The sequence below is a fragment of the Herpailurus yagouaroundi genome, unplaced genomic scaffold (genome assembly GCF_014898765.1).
Source record: "Herpailurus yagouaroundi ecotype Mexico unplaced genomic scaffold, PumYag 182, whole genome shotgun sequence".
Lineage (NCBI taxonomy): Eukaryota > Metazoa > Chordata > Mammalia > Carnivora > Felidae > Herpailurus > Herpailurus yagouaroundi.
The window spans coordinates 33,100,177-33,112,440 of record NW_024412413.1 but is presented as its reverse complement, the minus strand read 5'-3'; the positions used below and the strand labels follow the sequence as shown (position 1 = coordinate 33,112,440).

At 37.2% G+C, this 12,264-nt stretch overlaps 1 protein-coding gene and 1 long non-coding RNA gene across 5 annotated transcripts in view; one reads left to right on the top strand and one right to left on the bottom strand.

Moving 5' to 3' along the window:
• The window catches only part of LOC121040667 (uncharacterized), a 41,376-nt gene extending 33,027 nt beyond the window's left edge, over nt 1-8,349 (top strand). For both annotated transcript variants that reach the window (XR_005795401.1, XR_005795402.1), the window contains 2 exons: nt 4,790-4,891; nt 8,074-8,349. This is a non-coding gene — a long non-coding RNA (uncharacterized LOC121040667). The remainder of the gene's footprint in view (nt 1-4,789; nt 4,892-8,073) is intronic.
• MGAT4C (MGAT4 family member C) overlaps nt 1-12,264 on the bottom strand; it is a 738,623-nt gene that overhangs the window by 693,726 nt on the left and 32,633 nt on the right. The gene's annotated exons all lie outside the window — the stretch shown is intronic.

The window sequence follows — 12,264 nt, the reverse complement described above, 5'->3', positions numbered from 1 at the left end:
TTGGCACAAAAACAGACACATAGACCAATGGAATAGAATAGAAACCCCAGAACTAGACCCACAAACGTATGGCCAACTCATCTTTGACAAAGCAGGAAAGAACATCCAATGGAAAAAAGACAGTCTCTTTAACAAATGGTGCTGGGAGAACTGGACAGCAACATGCAGAAGGTTGAAACTAGACCACTTTCTCACACCATTCACAAAAATAAACTCAAAATGGATCAAGGACCTGAATGTGAGACAGGAAACCATCAAAACCTTAGAGGAGAAAGCAGGAAAAGACCTCTCTGACCTCAGCCGTAGCAATCTCTTACTCGACACATCCCCAAAGGCAAGGGAATTAAAAGCAAAAGTGAATTACTGGGACCTTATGAAGATAAAAAGCTTCTGCACAGCAAAGGAAACAACCAACCAAACTAAAAGGCAACCAACGGAATGGGAAAAGATATTTGCAAATGACATATCGGACAAAGGGCTAGTATCCAAAATCTATAAAGAGCTCACCAAACTCCACACCCGAAAAGCAAATAACCCAGTGAAGAAATGGGCAGAAAACATGAATAGACACTTCTCTAAAGAAGACATCCGGATGGCCAACAGGCACATGAAAAGATGTTCAGCGTCGCTCCTTATCAGGGAAATACAAATCAAAACCACACTCAGGTAGCACCTCACGCCAGTCAGAGTGGCCAAAATGAACAAATCAGGAGACTATAGATGCTGGAGAGGATGTGGAGAAACGGGAACCCTCTTGCACTGTTGGTGGGAATGCAAATTGGTACAGCCACTCTGGAAAGCAGTGTGGAGGTTCCTCAGAAAATTAAAAATAGACCTACCCTATGACCCAGCAATAGCACTGCTAGGAATTTATCCAAGGGACACAGGAGTACTGATGCATAGGGGCACTTGTACCCCAATGTTCATAGCAGCACTCTCAACAATAGCCAAATTATGGAAAGAGCCTAAATGTCCATCAACTGATGAATGGATAAAGAAATTGTGGTTTATATACACAATGGAATACTACGTGGCAATGAGAAAAAATGAAATATGGCCTTTTGTAGCAACGTAGATGGAACTGGAGAGTGTGATGCTAAGTGAAATAAACCATACAGAGAAAGACAGATACCATATGGTTTCACTCTTATGTGGATCCTGAGAAACTTAACAGGAACCCATGGGGGAGGGGAAGGAAAAAAAAAAAGAGGTTAGAGTGGGAGAGAGCCAAAGCATAAGAGACTGTTGAGAACTGAGAGCAAACTGAGGGTTGATGGGGGGTGGGAGGGAGGAGAGGGTGGGTGATGGGTATTGAGGAGGGCACCTTTTGGGATGAGCACTGGGTGTTGTATGGAAACCAATTTGACAATAAATTTCATATATAAATAAAAATAAATAAATAAATAAATAAATTTTTTTTAAAATGTGTACTTATTTTTGAGAGGGAGAGAGAGGAAGACTAAGTAGGGAAGGAGCAGAGAGAGATAGAGGCACAGAATCCAAAGCATGCTCAAGGCTCTGAACTGTCAGCACAGAGCATGACATGGGGCTTGAACCCTTGAGCCATGAAATCATGACCTGAGTCAAAGTCGGATGCGTAACCTACTGAGCCACCCAGGCACCAGTTTCTTTAATATTTCTTGCAGGACTGATTTATTCATCAAAAACTTCTCTAGTTTTGTCTGGGAAATTCTTCATCTCTCCTTCTATTCTGAATGTAAACCTTACTGGATAGAATATTCTTGGCTGCAGATTTCTCCCATTCAGCATTTTGACTACATCCTGCCACTCCATCCTGGCATGCCAAGTTTCTGTTGAGAAATCTCCAGCTAGCATATGTGTTTTCCCTTGTACGTTAAGGACTTCTGTTTTCTTGCTCCTTTTAAGATTTTTTTTATCACTATATTTTGCAAATCTAATTGCAATATGTCTTTGTGTTGGCCTGCTTTTGTTGATCTCAATGTGGGTTGTCTGTGCCTCCTACATCTAGATGTCTGTTACCTCCCCCAGATTAGGGAAGTTTTCTGCTATTAATTCTTGAAATAAATTTTATGCCCCCTTTTCTCTCTTCTTCTTCTGGGCCTCCCATAACATGAATATCATTATGTTTGATGGAGTAACTGAATTTTCTAGATCTATTTTTGTGTTGTATAATTCTTCTTTGTCTCTTTTGTTCAGCTTCATTATTTTCTATTATTTTGTTTTGTAGGTCACTAACTTATTCCTCTGCTTCTTCTAGCATGTTATTCACTGCATCAAGCCTGTTTACAATCTTGTTTATTGCATTCTTCATCTCTGGTTCTTTTTTAATACCAGAGATGTACATACCAGATGTATGTATTTTTTTAATCTCTGGGGTAAGGGTCTCACTGATGTCTCTATTTTTTTCTCAAGCCCTTATGATTGCTGCTTTAAATTCACCATCAGGCATGTTATTTATATATATTTCACTTAGATCTCTTGCCATGGCCTTATCTTGTTCTTTCATTTGCAATTAGTTCCTCCATCTTGGCATTTTGTCTAAGTCTCTGCCTTCTTCTCTGTGTTAGAAGAACCAGTTATATCTTTTCCTCCTGAAAGTAATAGCCTTATTAAACTGAGGTCATATAGTGCCCAGGTCTGGCACTTAAGGAATGTCTTCATTGTGTGCTGTGTATACTATGCTGTTGTGTTTGGCTGCTCTATCCTTCAGGCCAGTCATCTGCAGAGGCTTTCCTTGTCTGCTGTGGGCAATGTTTGGTCCCTAGACAGAGTGTGGCAAGCTTTAGCAAGGTGTGCTCCAATCTGCATGTGAAAAGAGACCTGGCAGCAACTCCACCAGAACTGAGGACCTCCAAAACTCTCTGATCAGGAGATACTGTGTGGGCAAGGCATTTGCACTGGTCTTCTGGGGGAAGTTCTCCATTCTGGTACTGAAGCAAGCTTGACTGAGAAAAGCAATCCTGCAGAGCACAGGGTGGTAGAGCTCAGTGTAAGGAAGTTAGGCAGCCAATGTCAGCATCGTGCTGCTTTTTGCTGGCTCTGTGTTGATGCTGAAAGGCAGGGAGGAAAATGGCACCCGACAGCTCCTCTGTTTTCAGAGAGGCATCTCTGTGAATGCTTCCACATAGGGAAGTATTCTGAGAAGAGTGAATAATCTCCCCACTGTGCCCCAGGCACTCTTCAGATCACTGTTTCCATGCTCTCTGCTCCCAGGTTTTTTGCCTGCCTTCCCTCCAGGAGCAATGTAGTGCCCTCCAGACTCTATCCCAGCCAAGCCTGCTGGCCTTTCAACTTGCAGGCTTTAAGTCCCACTGGTTGCAAGAGCTCATAAAATTCAGCCCCTCTCATTTTCCAAGCCAATGGCTTTCAGAAAATGTTCTCTTTGTGCATCTTTCTGTGTGTTCCTCTCTCTCACTCTTCTCTGCAACCACAGTTCCCTCCCCTCCACAATACTCACAACCCATTTGTTCTCTAAACGATGTCTCTGAACTTTCTACCATCTTCAATGTGACCTCTTCTCTTCCCTCAGTTGTGGAGTTTTTTCTGCTAGTCTGTAGGTCAATTTCTGGGGGTATTGAGGATGATTTGATATTTATCTAGTTGTGCTCATAGGGTGAGATAAACCTAGTGTCCTACTACTTCATCACCATCTTCCCATTCGTTATTCTTGAAAACATATTTTAAGTGTTTTCTGTGGATTGATAACTGGGCTCAGCACAGAGAATACAAAATTGTCAAGCAGAAGAGAGGCCATGCACAATATCATGAGTTCAGTCTAACCAGTAAGTTGAAAACTTATCACATACTTCTAAATGTAAGAGAATTTGCAAGCATGGCAGTATGTATGAGAGAGGCAACAACAGGAGCAAAAACCTTCATTACATAAGTGAATGAGTAAAATGAGTGAATGAATGAATGTCTCAGTGGCTAAAAGAAACTCACAGGAGACTAGTCTAGTTAGAGCAGAGAGTGCCCCTGCAGCATACTGCATGGGGAAGTAGAGACCGCTTTTATCACATAGATTTTAACCTTAGACAAAAGGAAAGACATTGGGAGGCAGCGTCTGTGCCCATACACTTAAAGTGCAAGGACTAAAGAAAGAGAAATACAAAATTTGTGTTTTGAAAAGAAACTCATGCAGCTTTGTTGAGAGAAATAAATGATTATAGGGAGCCTTAGGTGGATATGAGAAAACAGTTATTAAGCTCTTAGAATTAGACAGATCTGGGTCTTCTACTCAATGCATGATACAAATTTGGAAGAATGGATGTTTGTTAACTGCTAAAATAATTCATCTTTATACCTTTCTTCTTTACATAGAAAGCAGCATTAGCTGCCAAGAATAACTTTATGAATACAGTGGCTAAATTATACAGCTATTTCATGCACTATTTATCATTCAAATATGAGAAAACTAAGCTATCATAAATGTCTGTCTCTATTTGCTGGAAAAATAAATGCAGTATATTGATTACAAGATAATGAACAGCAATATTCTTTTGCTCTGATACTCAAATAGCTATTCCTTATTTTTGTGTATTTTCTCTATTACTAAATAACTACTAAATTGAAGGAGAAACATTGCAGTATTTCAAAAAGTCAAATCTATGGAAAATATTAATACAATTATTATAAACTGTATCTCCCTAAAATTCATATGTTGAAACCCTATCCTTAATGTGATGATATTTAGAGATGGAACCTTTGGGAGATAATTAGATCATAAGGTAGGAGCCCTCATGATGGAATTAGTGCCCTTGTAACAAGAGGCAGAAAAGAACTTGTTTCCTCTCTCTTTTACTGCCAGGTGAGGACACAATGAGATGTCCTTCTGCAAACCAGAAGAGGGCCTTCACTAGACACTGGATCTACCAGCACCTTGGTCCTGAATGTCCCAGATTTTAGAATTGTGAGAAACAAACATTTATTGTTTAAGCCACCCAGTCTGTGGGTATTATAACTGTTATAACAGCCCGAGCTGATTGGCATAACATTTAAAGTATATACAACAAGTGTTTGGAAAATTCATAGGTGAAAATTAGATAAATACTTTTAAGAAGAAAAAATCAAATTCCATGAAGATTTGTGTAGATGTCATAAAAATTAGATGTATGTTAGATGAGTCACACAAACACAGTTTTATGGAATATGGAATATTAAATGAAAAAATCCATTAAGATGTATTTTTATGCTTTAGGGGAAATAAAATCTGATATTCAATAAAAAGTGCCAGAGGTAACATGAAATAAAACATAATTTAACTATCACAATATTAACAAAAAATATTATCATGCTAGTTTTTCAAACCTAAAGTCATATACTAATGCAAGAAAATTATAATTTAATTTTATATAACCATGATATAATATGGCACTGAAAAATGCTTACAATATTTGAAGTACTCCACATTTGTCCCTTTTCTCTTGTCATTAGATGTACATTACAAAATGACTGAGTAGTACAAATCCTTAAGTAAAGAACAAGAATGCAACTTAAATTCTTATTTTTTTCAGCCTTCTCAAATCATTTACGCAAAGATCATGTCAAACAACTTTGTTCCTCTGCTTGCTCTGTCTGCAGCACTGTAATTCCACCCTAGAGCCATTTAAGATTTCTAACCACTCAACTTTCACACCTGCTATGTGGCAGTCAAATGCTACATGTTACGGGAAACAAAAATGAATAGAATATTATCTTGCATTCCACAAATTCAGAAAAGCAGCAGGTGAAGGCTGGCAGTCAAACAGCTGACTAAATTCAATGTGGTAAATACTATGAACATTTATGTACAAAGTGCTATGATACCACAGATAAGGGAGTAACTACATTTGTAGGGAATATACTATAGAGTTAGGAATGGCTTCTAATGAAAGAAGTACTTAAGAATTGGACTTTGATATTAAACATTTATTTGTTTGGTTTTTTTTTTCAAAAAAAAGGAAGAACAAGGCAAAGATGCTAAGGAACTAAATATGTTGATGTGATTGTAATAAATGTCCCAATTGGTGAGGGCTTCATTTCTCAAAGAATATACTAGGTTTCCTTTTACCTCCAATCCTGTTTATTCTTTTGTGAAACACTACTTATCCTTAAAAGAGATCTGGATCAGATGCAGACCACAATGGCTGAAACCAAGTGTTGGTCTGGTTCCCCTTTGAAGACATTTTCCTTTGGTTTGAGTTCTATTGCCCTCTCCAATCTCTGAATTTCTAACAAATAGTCCTCTGGATTACTTGTATACTGAATTACTCTGGATTATTTATATACTTATATACTCTGGATTACTTATATACTTACATACCGAATTTCTAAGAAATAGTCCTCTGGATTACTCACATACTGCTGAGCTTGTTCTTTGTCTGATCTCCCTAATTAGTCAGAGCATATTTTAAAGGGAAATTTTCTCTGAATATTAAAAAACGATATTGTTTACAGGGACACCTGGGTGGCTCAGTTGGTTAAGCGTCCAACTTCTGCTCAGGTCATGATCTCATGGTTCATGAGCTGGAGCCCTGCATCAGGTTCCATGCTGACAGCTCAGAGCCTGGAGCCTGCTTCAGATTCTGTGTCTCCCTCTCTCTCTGCCCCCCCCCCCCTCATGCTCTGTATCTCTGTTTCTAAAAATAAACATTAAAAAAATAAAAAAAATTGTCTATAATGCTATGCACAGAGAAGTTATCAATATTTGTGCATTTCATTGAATTAAGTCATTTCTCTTTTCATAAGCAGTAAGTTCACCTTAACCTTCAGACCTAAACTGGGAAGTTATACATTCTTGCATCTTTAAATGTTAGTTTGTAGTGATGCCTTGACTCTGACTTTAAAAATGAATAAGTTATAATTTCATGGGAAACCTTGAAATACATGGGTATGATTTGAACATGCCAATTCGAAAGCTAATCCAGATACAGGAAACAAAATATGGTTGGAAATGTAGGTGAACATGATTTATAATAGGAGAGAAAAAGTAGTTCTACTATGGGGAATGTAAACTTAATAAAATAAAATAGGTTAAGTATGAGTAAAATAATGTATAAATGAATACTTTCTTAAATTAGTAATGGGTAGGTGGCTCAGTTGGTTAGGCATCCAACTCTTGATTTCAGCTAAAGTCATGATCTCACAGTTCTTGAGTTTGAGACCCATGTCGGGCTCTGCACTAAAAGTGCTTGGGATTCTTTCTCTCTCCCTCTCTTTCTGCCCCTTCCCCACTTGCACACACGCACACTCATGTTCTCTCAAAATAAATAAATAAACTTAAAGAAATAAATTAATAAAAATAAATAAATTCATCAATAGGTAAAAGAACAAGAAATTCTGGTTGTAATTAGAGCAGGGGACTTTAGAAATTTGTGTTATTAAAATCAATTCCACAATCAATAAGCAAGAGTAAGACAAAAAAAATTACAAGTATTGATGTGTTTAGTATAGGCTGGAATGGAGAGAATTTATGAGCGTGGAGACCAAGATGAAATCATTCATTAACAGAAATAATAACAGAGCCTGACCTGATAACATAGGACAGAGAAATCAGAGGAGACAGATGTAGGAGGGGTCATAAAGGAGGATTTGCCAGGAGTTGGCAAAAATGTACTATTCATTCAATACTATATCTGTTCTAGGCCACGGCATTACTTGCTATGAAAAATTTCATGTGAACATGGATCCTGTCCTCAAGGAGTTTATGTTTTAGTAAGGATGGGGAAAGAGTTTTGAAGAAGAAAGAATTAGAAGTAGAACTTGCTAGGAAGAATTTCAGGGGTTCAAGTAGCTCATTCAGTAGACAAGAAAATTCTATAAAAGCCACTGAAGTTAGGAAGGTGGGGACTGTGTTTGGAATAAAGAAAGGTCTGCAGTTTGGCTAGGGAATATTTCATGGATAGATAAACGGGATAAGGCTTAAAAGAGAAACTGGGGTTATGAAGGAGAGTGACTTGAATATCCAGCTAAAGTGTTTGGGTTATGTGTTAGAATGAGTACCTTGGGTTTGATTACCCTGCAGCTCTTACCTACTTTTATTTTATTCTTGTTTATTTATTTTGTGTAAAAATGTCCTGAATCATCTTTTGGAAGTGCTCTTTTTCACTACAGGCCACTCAGACCTTGTCTCCCAGGAATTTGAATCCCAGCCACTGACACAGGAGGGAAAATGGGAGGAGATGAAGCACACCAGTTGCAGTGTCACGGACAGATTTCCCTCCTTTTCCTGCCAACTTTCCTGGGTCCTGTCCTTTGCAAAAGCTGGTTGTTTTGTTCTCTTTTTGGTTTATGAATTGCCATGAATCCTTTCAATAAAATCCTTTTGTTTCCCTAAAGTAGGCTAGAGTTGTTTACTATCGCTTAAGACCCAAAGCACTCGTATTCAGAACCAACAGAATTACATTATATGACATTTCACATAGACAATGGGAGTCAGAAGAAAACAGTATTTTGCTTCATATATGTAGTTTTCAAAGAAAGAATGAAAAATCAAAAGATCCATCCAGTGAAAGAGTTACTGTAGTACAGATGTTAGTGCAAGACAGCATTATGTAGAAAATGCTTTGTTACCTTGTGAAGGAAATCATAAATCAATGCACACAAAGTAACTGTGACTTAGAAAGGGTTTTTGAAAAGAATAAGCTTCTCATGCTTTTGTAGCAAGCCCATAAAGTCAATCATTTATATTGAGAAAACAATGATTAGATTATTCTTGGAGAGCTTAAAGAAGATATTTTCAATTACTTGAAAAAGTATAGCTGGTAAGAAATGTATTTATGTTTGAGTAATTTCTGTGTAAAAAAATAAAAGCTTAAGAGTAAACAAAGCAGGGCAGACTCAGAATAAAAACAATGTAGAGCAAGAAATTTATTTTCATAATTTAAAATGCCATCTGATGTCAGGTATTCATCAAACCTTTTGCTAACATTAAATAATTTTGCTATTAATAACAGCTAAAAAGTACTCAGAATTATTAAATGGCAGAGTCTATCCTGAACACTATGAAAACTATCTCATAAGCTTCACAAGACGGTTATAGGACAGGCTTTGTAAATCTTAAGTCTCTTTGGTTACAATGAAACAGAAAACCTGATTCAAATTTGTTTAAGCAAATAAGACATTTACTGGCTTACACAAATAAAATTTTCTGGAAGAGAGTTGTCTTAACGGGCTTAAAACCTATAAACAAAATTTATAGTTTTAGCCTCTCACTTTGAATCTCCCCTTTTTCATTAATTGTCATTATTTAACCCCTCATGATCACAGGATGACTATGTAAGTCCAACTGGACACACTACTAACTCAAAATCTAGAGGAAAGAGAAATTTCTTCTCCCTCAACATGTTGAAATCATCCATCCGATCAATATTTTGGCTTGATTCTCACTGTCTAAATTGAAAGGCACTCATTTCTGACACAATCAGTTTGGCACGTGCCGGCTGACTTGCACTAGTTGTAACAAAAAACTGTGTGAAAAGTAATAATAAAGATTACAATCATAATAGTAGCAATGACCATTTATACTACTTACTTTCAAATTCTGATGACTTGGGCTAGAGTAATTTATAGATTTCCACAATAACCATAATATATAATGCACTATTACTATTCACATTATATTGGTGAGAAAATTGAGGCATAGAGTGGCTAATTTACCGGCAACATTCACACAGATGTCAAGTAGAAGAGCTGGAATCTGATCAGAAATTTGTCTGGCTCTAAAGTCTACAAAGTAACCATTATACTGTAGTGTCATTCATTCTTTGAGAAGATAATGAGGACATTCCTTTACAAAGCACATGTGCTGAAAATAGTAGAATGGTGCAGCAGAAAATGTGAGGTGTTATTTCCCAGAAGATAAGGAAAGGAGGCACAAAGAAATTAAAGAGCTACTCTGAAGCAATTAACCAGTGAATGGTTGAGCTAGAATTCAAACTAGGTTTGTGTAAGGGCAGAGCTCAAAGTCCTAATTACTAGAATATGTGAATACATGTGATGGCTGTTATTGAATATATCTGTGAACAGATAATGCAGCCAGAATTAACATTTAAAGTGTACTACCTTAATGAATTTTCATTTCTCCCACTAATTATGTTCCTGACAGTCTAAGACCTATTATAATTTTCTCAGTCCAGGGAGAAGAAACAGGGCCAGTGCTGGCTGGAACAAAGCATCCATGGCTAGATTTAAGTTTCAAGAGTAGTTTTCATTTTGATTTTGCTTCTTGTCTACATGTATACCAAAGCAATGATCTTGAAATACACTTTGCCAAAAAAAGTTACAGAGTTTTATGTTTCATTATATCCCATTAATACATTAAAAGCCAATTGTTATAGGCTAAATCATAGATTCTGTCCCATAATTTTGAAGGGGGATATCCCTGACACCATTAATACTGACTCACAATAGGAAAGACATCACATATGACATACAGAAACCTTTTCCATAGAGAAAGGGGTAATGGCAAGCCCAAGACTTTATCAATACCAAGGCCCTACTACAGACCTATAAATTCAATCTCTGGTAATGAAGACTGCTTGCCCATATTTTTTAAAGAGTTACCAAGCATTTTTGAATGTTCAGTTAGTGTTAAGAAACACTACTCTAGGAAAAAAAAAGACACCGGAAAACCAATCTCCGCATCATGTAGACAATAGCATCTGTGGGCTATTGGAAATTTCCCACGGAGATGAGCCTGTGGAAGCTCTTCTAACTCTCTCTAGTCTAAATACAGAATATATGGATGCAGAAGTTCCTGTGGGCTTTGGAACCAGTAGGTGCTGAAAAGGGCTAGGGTTAGGACCAAGATGGGGTGTTATCTGTGGGTATTATAAATGAGGAAAATGATCAGGACCTTAGACATAAGCAACAGGTACCAAACAATCTCTCTGAAAGCCAGAGAATACAGGTCTCTTCCCAGTATCAAAAGCAGACGAGGCTCTCCACAGCAATTATCCAGAATGTCACATGCATCTGAGATCTAACACCATCTTGAAAGGAACAGAGACTCATAGAAGTTGAGTATTGCACATTTTCCAGAAAGATATTTCTTTAACTTAAAGCAACAATGGTAGTTTATATTCATAGTTGTTTTTTTGGTTTTCTCTTACATATCAGGTGAATATAAAGGTTAAAGTCAGGTGTGGGGCTTGAGAAGGAAAAAAAATATATATTACAGATAATAATTTAAAAAGCTTTATTTCTTATGCACAATTAAATGGCAGTATGCTCATACTTTGAGGATGAGAGATTCTTTTTATTCTCTATGCACTGTTCATTTTTTATGCTCCCATTCAAGAGTCAATGTCTAGGCTTCCTTATCTATAGATAGGTTTGTGCCCAGCAGGAAAGCAAAGTTGCCAACCAAACCACCTTGTCTTAGCTATTTCCATAAATCTAAACCCACTGAAAGAATTTTTACAAAGTGCTTCTGAGAAGCCATAAAGATGGAGAAAGACCTTTGAAGGAAACATCAAGAGGGAGAGAATTACCTAATTCATGGAGAGGAGCCCAATCCCCTGGCTGGGGAAAAGAGCATGGACTGAGATTCCAGAAGCAAGGGAAACACAGGTTTCAAAGGTCCTGAGTGGCACAGTGGAGAGCAGTCAAAATACCCAAAAGGAATCGGTGCATGGTGCTTACAAAGAAACTGGGACATAGCAATTTGGGTTTACCAGTGTTGACAAAAATTCTTATGTCCACAGTAGACAAGAAAAATAGCATAACGCCTCCATACCTAATGAAGGTCTCACAAACAACCAAGGTAATATTTTCTTCCAGTCTGATAGGATCATGAGCCCATTCAAAATGAGGTCAATTTAAAGAAAATAAAGTCATATTTATTGAACATCTAAGTACTATTCATCCCCACTACATAAAACATAACTTTAAGTTGATGGACTAAGTTTTTAAACATTCACTAAGATCTTTAATAATGATTCACTGTTTAAAAATCAGTATATACATAATAAAATGTATCCCTGAGCAAAATTTTGAGACAGAAGAATGACACTCTTGCACAGAAAGATAAGCCCACACAAACTAGACTTTGCTAAGTGATCGGCTGCTCTTGGAGATTTCACCAGAAAAGAGTAAGCCTCCTAGGATATCCACATAAACATATATTGTCCCTGATACATCTACATCTAGAATTCAAGTCATTGACAGAATACAAAGCCCCTAATAGAAAGAAAGAAAGAAAGAAAGAAAGAAAGGAAGGAAGGAAGGAAGGAAGGAAGGAAGGAAGGAAGGAAGGAAGAAAGAAAGAAAGAAAGAAAGAAAGAAAGAAAGAAAGAAAGAAAG